The sequence below is a fragment of the Lissotriton helveticus genome, chromosome 7 (genome assembly GCF_964261635.1).
Source record: "Lissotriton helveticus chromosome 7, aLisHel1.1, whole genome shotgun sequence".
NCBI classification, from domain to species: domain Eukaryota; kingdom Metazoa; phylum Chordata; class Amphibia; order Caudata; family Salamandridae; genus Lissotriton; species Lissotriton helveticus.
In genome coordinates this window covers 1,042,438,432-1,042,456,323 of record NC_136068.1, presented here as the reverse complement: position 1 = coordinate 1,042,456,323, position 17,892 = coordinate 1,042,438,432, and the positions used below count along the sequence as shown (strand labels likewise).

General features: G+C 46.4%; 1 protein-coding gene across 8 annotated transcripts in view; it reads left to right on the top strand.

Moving 5' to 3' along the window:
* Nucleotides 1-17,892, top strand: part of HGS (hepatocyte growth factor-regulated tyrosine kinase substrate) — a 236,173-nt gene that overhangs the window by 46,732 nt on the left and 171,549 nt on the right. Inside the window, exon 1 of one of the 8 annotated variants that reach the window (XM_078653849.1) lies at nt 13,700-13,884. The exons of 6 other annotated variants lie outside the window; for them this stretch is intronic. The gene's annotated coding sequence lies outside the window, so the exon portion shown is untranslated. Of the gene's footprint in view, nt 1-13,699; nt 13,885-17,892 lie in introns of those variants that run through there. One more of the 8 variants, XM_078653850.1, reaches the window with a different exon arrangement.

Genomic DNA, 17,892 nt, shown 5'->3' with positions numbered 1-17,892 from the left:
GAGGCCTTCATGTTGCGTTGCTAATTATTTTTGACAGAATTACTGCAGTCTGAGAATTTGTGATTGCCTCTATGTCGTCTTGTGGCCAGGGCACAATCGCCACACAGTTCACAGAATCCTCACCCCTATAGAGTGTGTGAATAAAAGAATAGCAGTCTGCCTCACTGATGTGTGCCTGAAGGTAAGATGTTGTAGAGTGGGTTACAGAATTCACCAGCCTCTAAAACTTCCTACAGGATTGCAGAGGTCAACTGGCTGAACGGCTGGCGGGACTAAAGCTCAGTCATTTAACTTATCAGGCCAGCATATCTGATAGTGTAGTGATTACACTGAGACAGTTAAGTGTAAGAGCCCTAAGTTTATTAACTGTTCTTCTCCACAGCCTCCAGGGAATGCAGCAACAGTTCCTGGTGTTCAAACAGTAACATTCTGTAACCATGGAATTGACATCATAGAAAGGGGATAGCATGGATGATATGTTGATTAATTACAACATCTCCTTTCTTTCCAGAAGAGAATAAAAGAGAATAATAACACAAGAGACACAAGGTTAAAGAGAGAAGGAAACGGAAGGAGAAGCATAAACGGAAAAAACGCATATAAAAATTGCATATATAAATATTGCGCAGACAAACGTTATATAAATCCAAACGTTTTAGTGGAACACATTTCCTGCCACTCTTGCGTGTGTTGCAAAGTTGGGGAGACTGCTGATGCACATCCTTAACACCATCGCTCAGAGCCTTTGGATCAGCACGCCCCCTCTGAAAACGTTCTGACACAGCTGACTAAGAACCACTCTCAAGCTTCAATTGCAGAACCACACGTCTAGGAATCTTGTAAATCCTGGAGAGGTTCCACCAGATCCTCCCATTGACTCTCACAGTAAAGACGTGGCATCCACCTTAACGGGGGGACTGAACTTCGACAAACCCTTGGCCACTCTGTGATGTAGTTTAATCCTCACCTAATCACCCACTGGGACCTTAAACTTCAGTGCAGAAACATCCTGGGCGCATTTTCGATGCACCCAATCAATGGTCTTGGTAGATGTACTCACAGCATCTTCACAGGATCCAACCTTCAGACACAAACCCCATTTCTTCTTCGAGGCTGGACACATGTCAAAGGTAGCGACTCTTCCCATGCTGCAACTCAAAGGGACTTATACACACTGCTTGATTAGCGGAGTGTGATGCGCTCATAACAGATAGGCCAGGACTGGGGCAGAATCCGTTGTGTGTCGGCCTGGTTCCTCAGAGTCATTTAGAGCAGCAGCTCTGCAATTCCTTTATTGGATAGGTGTCTCTGAAAGGCTGTTTGGGCTAGGGCAGAGCCTGATATGAACTGACTCCAGCCGATATGGCTAAGTCCTACTAAGAAAATCTCATGTTTTCTGCTTCAGCCCCACAAACAGCTCTTTCTCAAACACTGCAACTTCTAATATAAATAATACTTTGATGCTTTCTAGAGCGCTTGCATCGGTCTTGTAGCTTTTAGCCCTTCGAACAGTTGGCACTATTACCCCGTTTGCTGATAGCTAAGGCAGCATTTGCTGTTCGGACCATAATTCTTTAGCCCAACTATTGGTATTTTGACCTCTCTTCTTCCTCCCACTCTTCGGCTTACCTGTTCTTTTTTTAATCATACAAGCTTACCAGCTGAATGTGCAAAAATCCTCAATTTGACCCTTCCCTTTTTGGCACTCCAACCAGTTGACCCTGTGCAAACGCTGTTGAAAACTGACTTGCTCCAGAGACCCTCCGGTCCTCCCGCCTGTCTCCCGCCGCCCAGCTGCTCTGTTACCATCTCGAGCCGGGCCGCCGTGTGGTGTGGCGAGGGGCTGCCTACAACTCCCGGCAGCCCTTGAGGTCCCGAGCGGCATCACCCAGCGCCAGGAGGCGCATAAAAGCGTCACCAGTCCCGGGGAGCGGGGCTTCCCTTTTTGGCACTCCAACCAGTTGACCCTGTGCAAACGCTGTTGAAAACTGACCTGCTCCAGAGACCCTCCGGTCCTCCCGCCTGTCTCCCGCTGCCCAGCTGCTCTGTTACCATCTCGAGCCGGGCCGCCGTGTGTGGAGTGTGGCGAGGGGCTGCCTACAACTCCCGGCAGCCCTTGAGGTCCCGAGCGGCATCACCCAGGGCCAGGAGGCGCATAAAAGCGTCACCAGTCCCGGGGAGCGGGGCTTCCCTTTTTGGCACTCCAACCAGTTGACCCTGTGCAAACGCTGTTGAAAACTGACCTGCTCCAGAGACCCTCCGGTCCTCCCGCCTGTCTCCCGCCGCCCAGCTGCTCTGTTACCATCTCGAGCCGGGCCGCCGTGTGGAGTGTGGCGAGGGGCTGCCTACAACTCCCGGCAGCCCTTGAGGTCCCGAGCGGCATCACCCAGCGCCAGGAGGCGCATAAAAGCGTCACCAGGCCCGGGGAGCGGGGCTTCCCTTTTTGGCACTCCAACCAGTTGACCCTGTGCAAACGCTGTTGAAAACTGACCTGCTCCAGAGACCCTCTGGTCCTCCCGCCTGTCTCCCGCCGCCCAGCTGCTCTGTTACCATCTCGAGCCGGGCCGCCGTGTGGAGTGTGGCGAGGGGCTGCCTACAACTCCCGGCAGCCCTTGAGGTCCCGAGCGGCATCACCCAGCGCCAGGAGGTGCATAAAAGCGTCACTAACCCCGTCTCGCGGGACGCCGGGCGAAGCCCGGGCCAAGGGCGGGCCCGTTGTTGCCCGTTAGTGACCGGTAAGACCGGACCGGGCAACCCTCCTTTAGTTCATCACAAGGTAAATTGTTCTATTTATCCTAGGAACATCCTCCCTCCAGCCAACAAGTACTGTATAAATCACAGCTGGACCTATATTAAGAACTATCTCCTAGGTCTCTACGGAATATAGTGTAAACCTTAGGCTAGGCCACCATGACCAGAGGGAGCAGGAGTAAAACTGCAATGAGCGTCGCCCAGATTACAGGTCCGATCGACCAATTCATCTCTCGAACTAACGAGGCAATCGATCAGAGTATCTCTCTGCTGGAGCGCAGGGTATCCCAAGACCTTGGGAACGCGAGACGCTCTTCCATGGGCCTCCTGGCTTCAGCGGTATCACCTATCCAGCAAGGTACCAATATCCCTTTGTTGATACCATCTAATACTGTAGCAGAAATCCATACCGTCCCTAGTACGGTGGATCTCTCAGCCACCCAGCCTTCGTTAGATTCCCATGTGTCAGAAGACCTTGAAATCACCCCAGACTTACAGTTATGCCAATCGCAAGAGACAGCATTAGTCAAGCAGTCTCGTGGGGCTAGGGAGGGCGCTGTATCAAAACGGGGGAAAGGCAAGAAAAACGCTAGTTTAGCCAGATCTGGTGCCCCCTCAGAGACCGGGGGGGGGAAGCCTGTCCATTCTAGCCTGAGTGATCCAAAGGTTACCAACTCTCCTGTTATTAATTTAGTTGACCTACCCGATAATCCTTCCATCATGGGCGAGGCGGGGGGGTTCTTGTAGGACTTGTAACACCACCCCATACCTATTAGTCAGCATCAGGGAGCTTCTTATGCACCACTTAAAACCTCTGGAACGCAGTTTAATGCACCTCGAAAAACAGATAGCGAAACTTTCTGTGCTACGCCACCCACTCAGTCCAGTCTAGTTCAAACAAAACAGGGGGGGGGGGGGACCTAAACCTCCAAATATAGCTCCTCAATCGGCACAACCAGGTCCTCGAGGTATGCAGACCAAAGCTGCTAAGGCTTCTACCACGCAACCTAAGCCCAATACACCATCTGCTTCCTCCCAGTCAATTCCTGGCGTGGTCTTGGCTTCGATTAGTATGCCCACTGTCCCGTCCCAGGCCCCCCCAGGACTGGTGAAAGGTCCTGCCCAAGTAGCCAACAAAAATCAGACACCTTTTACACCTAAAACGCCGGGATTAAATCCCTTGGGGGAGGTAAAAAAGGGAGCGCGGCCTAGGCGCCCCATTCATCTTCCACCGGAGGCGTCCCCCTATACGGTTATTCTCACTGGGGTCCCAGAGCTATTCGATGGTACAGATGAACCATCTTGGTCTCTTCAAAACAAGGTTTTGCAGTGGCTTAGCCTAAACAGGCCCCTACAGCCCCGTTACTCAAGTAGAATTTCTACAGTCCGCAGAGTAACATGGATCGGGGATGAACGTAAAACAATACAAGGTGACTGTATTATAGTAAACTGTGACGATCCAACTACAGTTGACTATAGCTGTTCCTGGCCATCACTGGGAAAAAAAGGGGGGAATTGATGCTCAACGTCTCTCCTTCTTTTACCCTCCAGTGAATAGCTATCAATATTTCCCTACTCCAAATTGGCAACAAGCCCCAGAAGGGTCCTGGAATCTTGTGGGTAATAGATATAGAAACGGGAGCAGGGAGTGGCAGGCTCAGTCTTGGCATCCAAGCAGAGTTCACTTTCCTATGGAGGGATGGCGGGGTTTTCCAACCAGAAATCGCTATGATTGTCTGGAAATGGTTGATTGACCGTCAGTAAACCCAGATAGCATAAACCAGGTCCCTAGAGTTTCTGGCGTTCTATCCAGTCCTGGAACACAATTAGACCCGACTGAAGACCATACTATTTTACAATTAATCCCGACTACACTAAACGCTAACGAGGTCAGAACTTCGCTAGATACTTCTCCTGCCTATTCCAATACAATGGTGGAAAGATCCCCGGTGGTTTCTATCTGTACAAACGCCCTTAACTTCCACCAGTTCAAGGTCTCTGACCACAGGATAGAGACCGTGGTCTCCTCGGTGTGTTCGCTCACGCGTGCACCCGACCTTTCGTCAGTTGAAACCTTACCTCCTCAGCCAAATGAACTTCTGCTTACTACTAACCTGAGCTTTTCAATCTTGTACTGGAATGTTGCAGGTTTACGTACAAAAATGACTCTGCAGCCGTGGTTAGACACGGTAAATGAGCATCAGATAGTCTGCCTTCAAGAAACGTGGTCAACTACTCCCTATCATCTAGTGGGTTACAAAACATTTCACGTACCAGCTAGTCAGGGTGTCTCAGGTAGACCAAAGGGTGGACTTGTAGTTTATGTTGCTAATACTCTGTCTCCCACAACGATATGTAGGTCTAAAGAAGAGCCGAGCTATCAAATTTTACAACTAACCTTTAATAATAATAGTAAAAAAGAAGCAGAGAGGCGCACTCAATGAAATTAGTAATGCAAAACGTCCATTAAAAATTCAAATCTTCCGTTTCCTTGAGTATATTCTTTATTTTCGTTCACATAAAAACGGCACAGCCAACGCGTTTCATCCCCAATTGTGCCTAGGGAATTTCGTCAGGGCATATACGTAACAAGCCGGTTAATGCGGTGGTCCTAGAGAAGGATGCTTGTGGAAGCTGATGTAATAAAGGTCACAGTGGGTCACGGAGTTTTCCTGAGCAAAATGAGCCACTCAGGTCCGGTTCAGACTAGAAAATCGCGTCCCGCCGGTTAACTGAAGATGTGACTAGGAATGGACCAGGTATCAGTTGATCCTGGGCCCCTGTTTATAGTCAATGTGGTAACTTGCGGGGATTGAGCTCCAAAAGTAAATCGGCGTGCTCCGGGCACAATCCGGTATCTGTAATCAGGTCTCCGCGTAGTAGTGAACAGTACCTCTGATATGGTAGCTGTTCGCCGCTGCTCCTCCTCACGGATTCCACTAATCCTGATTACAGATACCGGATTGTGCCCGGAGCACGCCGATTTACTTTTGGAGCTCAATCCCCGCAAGTTACCACATTGACTATAAACAGGGGCCCAGGATCAACTGATACCTGGTCCATTCCTAGTCACATCTTCAGTTAACCGGCGGGACGCGATTTTCTAGTCTGAACCGGACCTGAGTGGCTCATTTTGCTCAGGAAAACTCCGTGACCCACTGTGACCTTTATTACATCAGCTTCCACAAGCATCCTTCTCTAGGACCACCGCATTAACCGGCTTGTTACGTATATGCCCTGACGAAATTCCCTAGGCACAATTGGGGATGAAACGCGTTGGCTGTGCCGTTTTTATGTGAACGAAAATAAAGAATATACTCAAGGAAACGGAAGATTTGAATTTTTAATGGACGTTTTGCATTACTAATTTCATTGAGTGCGCCTCTCTGCTTCTTTTTTCTATTGCTATGATATACATCCCTGGCAGCGGATGGTGAGAGTAGCAGCACCACCTAATAACTGTGAAACAGGCAAAGTTGATGTGCGAAACCTTGGTCTGCTGCTGTGTGCTTTGGTTTATTTTTAATAATAATAGTACCTACTTCTTGGTTAACTTTTATAATAATCTTGAAACAATGGATTGTATAAACATCCTCAATGAAATTACCACTTTTTTAATAACTCAGCGCAATAAGCTTTCAACAACCCCAGTATATGTGGTCTGGGGTGGCGATTTTAATCTCCCACTGTGCACTAATTATAAAAATGGAAACTGTGGCCTACTGGATGAGCATGGCAGTCCATTGTCTCACTTTGCACACACTATCTGTGGAAATAGTCTAAATGAGTGCCTTTTTTCATTAGAGCTTGATTTCGCCAATGATCTTGTAGAACCTTCAATTGACTTTTCACCAACTTTTCATGGTAGGGGCTGTCAAGCACCATCGATTACATCATGTCCTCCCAGAGTATGAAGGGTCAAGTGGCAAATTTTCGAACCGGGTCTGATGTCAGTAGTGACCATTTTCCCATTAGCGTCGTAGTTGTACCAAAAATGTCTCCTTACAATCTAACATCACCAGTTTGCTAACGCAAAATTCATTAACTATGAATAAGGTGAATGGCTACTCCGTTAAATGGTCAAAGATAGATCCAGCCGTAATCACCGGGAGGGTTCTTGCAAAAGCTAGACCCTGGGTTCTTGACTGTTTAGCACCAGATTCTACCCCCCAAACAATCATGGCCAGTTTCCAGAAGATCCTGGCGGTAATCAGAGAGGAGCTCATAGGCAAACACAAAAATAAAAAGTGTACAACTGAAAGATGGTTTAACCCGCAGTGCCGTAAGGCCCTCTCCAATCTAAAGGCAGCCCTCCGCAGAACTACGAGGGACACTTTGGAAATTTCCAACCTAAGGAAACTTTACAACCTAGCCAGAGTGGAACGCAGGGGGGAAATTAAGCAAAACCTCTGGTCACAACTACACGACAGCTGTCATAATAAAGACAGCGTCCTCTTTTGGCGTGTTATCAGATCTCCCTTTCTGGCTGACTCATCGACGGGGCAGCATTTAGATGTCGCAGTGTCAGCAGCTGAATGGGTCACCCACTTTTCAAAAATTTTGGGGGACTGTCAACCTGAGCCTCTCGGGGAGGACCGGCGTGGAGGAAGTAAGCCGGGTAGTAGTAGCTTCCCGATTAACATCTACTTCGACCATGCAGAGGTTGCCAAATCCCTTAAAGCGTCAAAATCCGGCAAGGCACCTGGGCCTGACGGTGTCCCGCTGGACTTTTTTCTACATAACTTTGACCTGTGGTCTCCACTCCTTACCCAGGTCTTGGCGGCAGCAACAACAACCGGGCTGATAGAATCATGGTCGACATCCATTTTGCTCCCTATCTTCAAGAAGGGCAACCGTAACGATCCTGCCTGCTACAGGCCTATTTCCCTCCTGGACTCCATGGGTAAAGTTGCGGGTCGGGTGGTTTTGGAACGACTTTAAGCCTGGGCCCAAACCAATAACATCATGACCGACCTGCAATACGGATTCCAGGAGGGTCTTGGGACCGTTGAGCAGGCCTTGAACCTTGCCCTCCTGATTGGGAAGTATGTGGGAGCCAAAAGGGGTAACATCTTTCTTGTGTATGTAGACCTCAGTGCAGCTTTCGACTGCGTCCTGCACTCCAGACTATGGGCAATCCTCAGGGACCTTGGGGTGGACCCAGCCCTCATTGTTTTCCTCCGAGAACTTTACTCCGATGCAACGGCGGGTGTCAGATCTGGGGTTAACGGCGACCTGACCCCATCTTTTTCCATCACAAAAGGGGTCAGGCAGGGCTGCGTACTGGCTCCCTTCTTGTTTAATCTTTATACCAACGGCCTTGAGGTGGCCATGCTAGAAGGGAGCCAGGATCTACCTCAGATTAATCACCGCCCAATTCCAACACTGCTATACGCAGATGACTCGGTCATTTTTGCCAGAACATTGATCCAACTGCAAAAACAACTTAATAAATATTGTTCTTTTATGGGCTCTCTTGGCCTTAAAGTCAACATAAAAAAGACTTTTGTTATGCACATTGGCCCCAAGGTCAAGAATCCCAAACCAATTTTTGTTGAGAAAACAAGGCTGGAAAAAACATCTGTTTACCCGTATCTAGGTATACTGGTGGATGACACCCTAAGCTGGAGACAGGCCATGGCCAGTAGAAAACTTCTCTTCCAGCGAGCAACAACGGCCCTGGTCTCTTTTTCCAGGAAACTCGGTAAACCAGCTCCCACGGAACTGCTTAAGATTTACTACGCAAAGTGTCACAGCGTAGCCACCTATGGCGCGGGAGTTTGGGGATATGGTCCAATAGATTCTATCCAGACGATAGAGAACGGGTTTGTCAAGTATTTGTTGGCACTCCCACAAAGTGCGCCAACATATGCATCCCATAATGAGCTAGGTATGGACTATGTTACTGACACTATTCGTTGCCAACCTATTCTTTTATGGAACCGTATATGAACAAAAGCCGAGTGCCATTTAACGCGCTCTTTGATCATGGACTGTATGGACTTAATAAACTGGCAAAAAATTCCATGGCTAGTTTATGTGGGGAACTTGTTTAGAGACCTTGGTCGCAGCTCCTTCTTCGAGGACCCACCTAGTATGGAGGATATCTCGAGAAAGGCGCTAAAGAGGATGTGTTTGGGACACCTAAGAGAACTTCGTGGCTCAATTGAGATCTTAAAACCCTCCAATTCCCAAATCCGCGCAGTCCAGACTGATATAGGCATGCAACCGTACTTATCGTTTCATCTTTCCAACCACGAGAAATATCTTTTGACAAGGTTTCGCTTCAACTCTTTCTTTCGTTTGGTTTCTTTTCCACAAACACAGAGCTGGTCGAATGCCATCACGAACTGCCCTTGTGACGGTGTATCCCCCCAGTCAACAATCCACACTATCTTGTTTTGCAAATTCTATAAGTTACCACGAAAGTCCTGGATTCTACCACTCCTCCGTTTACTTGGCCTAAGGTCGTGTCATCCAGCATTTATGTCTCTACAGTTCCTGGACTCAGAATGCTTTGCAAAGTGCATAGTTACTTTTTTAAAAGCTTGTATTACGATCCGTCGTGCTGTTGGCTAATCTTGTTACATGTTCACATATTTTATTCTTACGTATGCAACTGTTATCTTCAAGTTTTATATTTGTTCTCGTACTATATTTTATTTAATCAATTTTAATTTATTTCTGATTTTGATTCCGTTAGCAATATCGTTTGATTCTTCATGTATTGTGGAAATTTTATTTTTTGTTTTGAATTTTCTTTTTATTAATTCATTGTCATTTTTTATGTGCTTTTTATGGTTGCAAAACAAGTGGTAACCGAATAAAAGATTATGACGAAGACACTTTCCTAAAAAAACCTTTGAGAGCCCTCAACCTCCTGTATAAACTAGTTGTTCAGTTCCGGAAAATGTTTGTTTGGTTTTGTGTTAAACCATAAAAGACAATAAGAGCATAAAACACAGGCATAGCCGAAAATAAAATCATAACATTTTGCAGATTAAAAACGGGTTAAGAATTTAGATAAATCAATTGACCGAATACATATGTACTGGAATAGTACAAACTGCAGTTAATGCAGTTTCTACTATCCGAAGGTACATATACCACAAGGCAATACATGAATAAAAAGTCACATGTACACATATAAAAACGATTCATTTCCCCACCCTCTTCATTTGTTTAGTTGCTGTAATTAGAAATTCAACAATAGTTTGGCAGGCAAAATCCGATTGTAAAAGCTGTAAATTTCCATGGCCTACATGCAATTTCCTCAGAAGTGGTTTTAGAATGCTTCTGCGTTGACCAATATACAACGCACAGAAGAAAAAAAAAATCATTGGGATTGTAAGACTAGGGAAATGCAAGGGCATGGAATCAAATCTTTTCTCACATCAACATTAGAGGGTTAAGACACCAAGTAGTGGGCCATTCAAATGTTGTTAGGTAAAACTTATGCCTACGAGGTGCCCTGAGCGGATATGGCTCAATTGAGAGGGAAGTATGTAAAGAGTGATATGCTTCAACTGATTTCTTCCTCATCTCAGCCTCCCATTTTTTTTTCTATTAGGTGCTTTAACAAATCTGCTTTCACTAGAGGTTTGTCGCGACTAGCGATGGATTGCAGCAAATCCTAGAAATCGATCCTTCCAATTGCTTGCAGATCTTCCCTAATATAGTCAAGCAATCTTATTGTTTGGGCTCCTGACTTGTTAATGCATCCAGAATTACAGAGTTTGTTAGGGATGCCTCAGGCCTAGAGCAGATAGCCAAAGCAAGGTGTTCCCCCAATAAATGCAAACCTAGTTCTTTATGTGCAATAATAGCAGGCAAAGTGGCTGGAAGATACAGCAGCCTGAACAGGAATCTGTTTTCACCAATCTGTAGATGTGAATGTTCCCTGTAACCCCAAATACCCACAGCATGTGAAAAAATTGGGACTGGTCTAGATTTGTAAATCGTCACTGCATCATTCACTGGCATGCATGGACCCTAGCTTAGAGGCAAATTTGAAAAGGGAGGCAGTGGCTGCTTCAAATTGCACTGATCTTATTGCCCTCAGATGTTTCCAAGCAAGTGAATTTCTTATCGAATGGAACCCCCAGATATGTAAAGTTCAAAAATCGAAACCTCAATGTAAAACGGGGTAAATCCTGCTCTGGGGTGAGCCAGAAATAGTAGTTAAGGATTTAGATGTATTTGTGCGGAGTCCCGGTTCTGACATGACAGATGCAAAGGTATCTAGCAATTTCTGGAGGCCCTGACAGTCTTGGCCATAAAGACTGGCCATCCGCACTGGGATCTGGCGGGGCCTGCCTTTGGTGGATTGGCTGCGACTGCAATAAGTTTCTCATGCAGATAATTGATGTAAAAGCTGAATAGAAAAGGGGCCAATTCCCAACACTGACTGACACCCTTTTTGAACTTGATCAGGGAGGTACCTATACCCTCAACCCAAACCCCAGCCAAATCGAACACTACTCTTTACCTCCTGATGCAGCTGAGCAGGGAGGTGAATAATTTGTGGATTAGCATAATTGGATAATGGCATATTCCACAGCTTGTTCCTATCTGTTGTCGAAGGCTGCACTAAGGTCCTTAACCCCTTCCACGCTGATGACGAGCTGGGCTCGTCATGGCGTAGCCTCCTCGCACGCTGATGACGAGCCCAGCTCGTCACGTAACATGTGCTTTGAAAAATCTCAGCGTACGAGCGGAATTCCGCCCGCACGCATGCGGTTAAAGGCCAAATAGAGACAACCTTTTTTGGCAAGGACATTTTTGGACTTAAATAAGTGAAGGTTCAAGCACTGGTTAACGATACCCAGGCCAAACCTGAAGCCATGTTGGACTGAGGTTAAGATGTTCTTCTCAAGAGCCCAACATTCAAGCTTATCCAGCAGTTCCCTGCCCAGAATTTTGGCCTCAGAATCTATTAATGCTATGGGCTAATAGCATTGAAGAATGCTCCCATCCCACTTCTTGAAAATCGGAACGATAATTGCCCTTGACCAGGATTTAAGAGGGCCGACCAGGCACACATTGGTAAATAGTCTTGCTAATAAGTGAGCCCAAAATGCCAGATTGCCCTTAAACATGTTGGTGGGAACCCCGCCTGACCAGGTGACTTGTTATATGGGCACCTCTTTATTGCTGAGGTGACTTCTTTAACAGTAAAAGTTAGGTCCTCACTGCTACCCATGTTACTAATTACCATTTTCAACCGCCCCAGTGAGGCCGTAGTGTCATGTGAATCATATAGCTTGGTGAAGTGGCTGACCCAGACATTTTCTGAAATGTTTGTGTCCGTTCTCCTGGATGGGCTTGTGTAAAAGAAGGGAGCATTGACTATCTTCCAGCAAAGAGCAGAATCATTGCTGGAGATGCAGAGATCAGCTGTTCCCAGGCCTCACTCCTTATTGTATGTTTCCTCTCCTTTATGGATACTTTATAAAGATTCCTGCATCTCCTAATTTCATCCTGGTATCTCGGTCATTTGTATTGCTTTAATGAGGCTGGAGAGAGGTTGGTGGGCAGGATTTTTCAAACCACTTACTTGGATTTGGAGCCTGCTGTCATTTGGGGGTTGATAAATAGAAGGATGCCTGCTTAAATATTTTGGTGTGCGCACCTATAACCGAGTCGTTATGGGAGCACAGATTAAGACAAATGGAAAACTGATCATTCTTTGCAACCCTGAGCTGATTAAAGAAAATGTCAGACTCCACGTCCCGCCATCTCCTTGGTATTGTTAATCAGTATATATACTGTGTCATAGGCAATCCCGCAAAGAGACTTATTTAGGACTAGTGGGTTATGATTGAGCGATTTTGCTTTTCATTCTGAGCAATCTACCCACCCAGCTCTTGGACAATGCTACAGAGTCAGTCATAGACCCTTTACCTCTCTCCCTGTGTACGTTGCCACGTGCCGCACCTCATTGGCAACCAGGTCAATTAGTAGGTATTATATCTTAGGTTTTTAACAGGTTCGAGCTGTCCCCACACAGGCTATGACTAAAATGGGAGAGGTCACAAAAAACTAACTCGACCCCCCTCCCGCCCAACAGTGATCGTCGATATTGGGCAGAGTCTCTCATTAAAATCCCCATCCCACAATATGACAGTCTTGATTAAATCCTGCTGTCTCCGCATCTAGAGCAGGGGTACGTGAGTCGATAACTTGATCATTATTGGTGAGAAACCATAAGTACCATAGGGGAACGTTTGTCTAGGACAGACAGATAATCTGGAAGAAAGGAGAATCGACATACCATTTTAATAATATCACATCCAATGTAACATTTATGAGGGTCAAAAGCCCCCCTGCTATGGTGACCAGAGGACGATTTAGAGGCCCGAGTAAAAACTGATTGGAAACCGTCCAGTTGTAAGTTGGTTCGAGCCCACGTTTCCTGGAAACAGATGATTTGCTGGGCATTGATTAGTGACGGGCAGGATAAATACTGCCCGTAACAGTCGTACTCCTTGTTTGAACAGCGTTGGTGGCATACACTTATTACAGATTCGCTGTTTACCCCTCCTTTTACCTTGAAGAGAACAACCCCTGCCCCTCTGTATATTGTTAGATCTTTCTAGACTCCGAGTGTTACTGACACAATGTACTTAAAATTGCACACTTTTCCGTTGCACGCGTCTTCGGGCGTGTCCTCCCCACACAGACAGACGTGCGAACGTGACCCGGGTCAAACTAGAGTCCGTTTCTTGCAGCTCGGAACAGACTGCTTTGTGAAATACATTTGCTTCCCGAGGGGTGAATCCAACGCATACTCTGCACGTTACTGCCTGTGGCTCTGTGGTGTGTCATGTGGCTTGTGACCGGTCTCTGAACCGCCCCTTGTTGTGAAAGTACCTGTAATGTCCCACATAATTTGCTTGTCTGCCAACTTCCTGGTGGTGACATCAGTCCCCCGAGACTGCTTACTGCTGCATCCGGAAGTAAACGGTGTTGGAAAGCACTTTCTACCTCCGCCCGGCCGCTTGCATAGGCAGAGCAGTGCAGGGTAAAGGTGGATGCTGTAAGCATTAAGTACGCTCTTCTTTTGCGGAATCCTTTGAAGGTTTTCTTAAGACTATATCAAGTGTTCAGTCCTGAACAGCTGCTCCGACAAAGGTACTCCAGATGTGGTCTGTTCACCTGTCGCCTTTCTTCTACTGTCCCCTGCTTACCTTTCTGCTTCGTTTCACCAAGCCCACATATTGATTGTTTTCTTTGTGTAAGGGCACATCTTACCATACATTCAAATAATGTGAATAGATATTTTTGCCGTGTTGTGTTGCCTAGCTGTAAGTTGGTGTAGGTTTGCTGCTACCAGAATGTTTCCAAAAGTTTTTCGAAGGCTATCGCGAATGCATACATAGCTAAACGACAGCTGTTCGATTTTATGTCACGGCCGAAGGATAATGACAGCGCCCCCTCTTCCTCCCCCGCCCCATAAAGTGAGTACCAGTACAAAAGGGATGCTGGAGACAGGCAGCCGAGAGGGACAGTAGCGTGTTGTCTCTGTCACTGCCTGCAGCGGGGACACCATGTGGCCAGGCCATTGTATCTTGTGGCAGAGCTCTGATGCTGACCCGGTCATAGTTTGTGTTGTGGGGCGGAAGTGACGCCTTCCGCTGGTCTGGACAAGTTTTGGTGCGTACTCGGAGAGCGCAGGGTCCCTGCGACTCGGGAGGAGGTCTGGGCGGAGCACGTACACACATGTTGAACACTCGCAGTCAGTATGTATTGCTCTCAAGCGAAATATTTCTGAATAAGCTCACAGGCCAGAGATGGCAGCGGGTTCTTACAAATCATGTACGCATAGAGGATTGCCATAGCTCGGTTGGGCACAGTGCCCTGCATTCACGAATGCACGGGCATTGGCTTTACCAGCGCCTTCTTGAAATCACAATTGACCCTCATTCAAGCGTGTTATTTATTTGTATATTTTATCCCGGGCCAAGTTTGGATCTTTTGTTTCATTGGATCCCGCCCTCCCTCATGTTTGCTCCGAGTCATTGGTTTGGTACAGAACTGCTATAGTCCAGGCCTTTACATGCGCCCCCTGGCGAGCAGCAGCACTGGGCTGCTGTTTACTCGAGGGAGCAATATATTCCGAAAGATGTTCATTATAGGGGCAAGCATTTATTTCCAACTACATTAACTTTTTAACCAAAGTAAAAGAAAAGAAGTACACGTGCCCTGCACCACTTAACTTCAGAAACCCATTCTTTTTTTAAGACCTCTTGCAAAAAAACATGAAAAAAATTGATGGTCACTACAAAAGTGCAGAAGCGTTTCACCTTAGTATATCAGTGCATTAAGAAGTTGTTTTTTTGTTTACGCGAGTGTTTGTAAACACGATTTAGACGCATTCACTCCCCCCCACCCCCCCCTCCCAAAACCCTGGCAACATTGCAAATAGTGAACTAAGAGGTAAGTCAGTGTTATGTTCACCATCGGAGTGGCCTGGGGTGCTATAATACATGGACAACACCTGCCACCCTGCAGCATCAATGCAGCCTTCGGTCACACGACAGGCCAACTTTTGTGGCCCCCCTGGAAAATGTTTGTGAGTACCTATGTGTAGAAGCTGGCTCTATATGTACTGTACCAAAGTAAGGTATAGTCCAGTAGATCCCAAGAAGTAGGCCGTGGTAAAAGTAGATAGCACCTTACTTTCTATTTGTGGTAGTGTGGGAGAGTAGTAAGGCTTATCACATTTAGTGTTAAGGATCTGTTGTGCACACTCAGGCAAGAACGTATGTCATTCACTCAACAGACTGAATCCAGTCCAATTGTTTGTATAAACAGTTGTTACTTTATTTTTATTGCTAGAACCAAGATTTACTCAGTAGCAGGTAAGTGATACTTTTAATACAATGATATGGTTTTGTAGGATCATACAAATTACTTTGCACTCAGGAAAATGGGTTGTAAGCTCTTTGGAATACTTGTAACTACTCAAAGATTACTTTTTAGTTTTCAGCTACTTTTGCACAAAACCAACTAATCCCTCAGTTTGGGCAGTGTAGTACATCAGCAAGTACGTCAACTCTTTTGAAAAGACTGTCACCTTGGTTGCAGTACAAAACCGGTTTAACACAACATTTTCAGAGAAAAACCCACCATAAAATTTTATGGAGAATAACTAAGTGTTAGGTTTGCAGGTAAGGACACGGTTTTGGTAACAGAGTTGTGGGGGGTAAAACCAAGGTTTCCCTCAGTTCAGGTAAGTACTCAAGGTGCACAACCTGCTGCACTTGGGTGGCCAAATGCAGAGTGCAGGGTGCGAATGTTAGCCAATCGGGCACCTCAGTTGGGGGCTGATCACGGGCAGGCAAATCTGTCTTGGGAGGCAAACTCCTGGGGTTAAGGTAAGGGCAAGGGGGGTCCCAGGTCATCACGAAGTCCACACCACCTACGGCGCAGGGACAGCCGGGTGCTGGGTACTTAGGAGGTGTTGGGAGCCCAATGCTTTCCTATGGAGGTTCCCGTTTGACGAAAAAGACTCCAGCCTGGGGCCAGAAGACTGAAACAAGGCAACCAACAACTGGAGGATGAAGTTGAAGAGTTGCTGCACACCAGGACACCGTTGGTCGGGCACCTCACAACTCTGGGAGGGGGGGGATGGGTGCAGGTGTGTCTTTTTGTGTCTGGTTCTTATCACCGGCTCTGGTCGGGGGGGGACCCTTCAGGATAAGGCTGCAGGTGTCGCGTAGAAGGTTGATGGATGGTCACCCAACTCTGGATGCCTGGGGGGACCTCGCTGGAGTGTTGCGCTACTATGACTCAGGATGTGGGCTTTGGGTGCATAGTAGTGAGCACTTGCGGTACCAACTGGATTCTGGAGTTGTGATGTATTCCTATAGGTTCTGAATCGATCCCCCTATTCCTGACCCTATTCTGGTTAGCAAACTAACAAGTTAACTAGTAATCAGCCCATGAGGCAGAAAATCCCCATGATGCAGATACCGTTATCTGACGCAGTCACACTACGGCACAGGAACGTGTTATCTGATTAGGTCATAACGCTTGCGATCTAATTAGACAAGCGATATTCCTCCAGCCCCTGATAAGGCATACGGAGTTCTCATAACAAATCAAACCTATGACAACCTGGGCAAAACCCTGCGGCCATTGTTTTGATTTCACCGAGAACTTCAGCAAAAGAATGTGCTAACAAGCAAGTCGTATGACATCCTTATTGACGTATCTATGTCCATCCTTGCGTCAATCTCGGCACCTTAAAGGTATAAATATTACCGATCTTGCCCTATGCAAACACACGCGTGGTGACGAGATGGAGCAGCCATACTTGCCGAAGCCCAGAAGCAGAGCAGACCCCGCTGGCAGCAGCCGAGCCTTTCTGACGCGCTGAGAACGAGAAGCTGCTTTCTCCTGCCGAGAAACCAAGCACCGGCGCTTCCGGGTAGCCCTCGCAGGCAGCCTGGAATATCGAGACCAGAGAAAGAGATACCATTCCTCATTCATCCTAACTTCCAGGTACAGAACTGAATAACCCCTCACAGAGAATTCTTAAGTTATTCACTTGGCAAAAACAAACTTAACTTAAACTGTAACTTTCTATTCCCGCCCTCGTATTCGACTTAGGTCAGGTACACGGGGTAGGCGTATTTAGAAACACCAGTTGAGTACGTTTAGTCAAATGTATATGTGTATGTAATATATTTTATTCATTTTAAACATCTTATGGCTTAGAAACCATATCAATGTTTTTACAGTATTATTTTATACTTCTGCTTTTAATGTATGCACCTTACTTAACTATAAGTATTGCAATAATATCGATCCATTTCTCTTGTATGAGAAAAGAGACTGATCAATAAATAACACCTTTTTATTGAACACGCCCGTCTCTTCCTTTTCTCTACAATCTGATGAGACTAAGAATGCACGTACTGACTGAGTAAAATAAATTGCCTTTTGTTCACACGACTCTCGAGATTTACTCTTGATTAGGGGAGAGCAAAGTTGTCATGTTCTATGGTTGTCAGAAACTAAATCCCTTCTTGTCTAATCAGGGAAGTTAATTCTTTCCTGAACATTCGAGAAAGTTTCTAGTGAACTCTGAGCTAAGCTGGCAAACCCAAAACTTTAAGTCTAATATCGACAGTA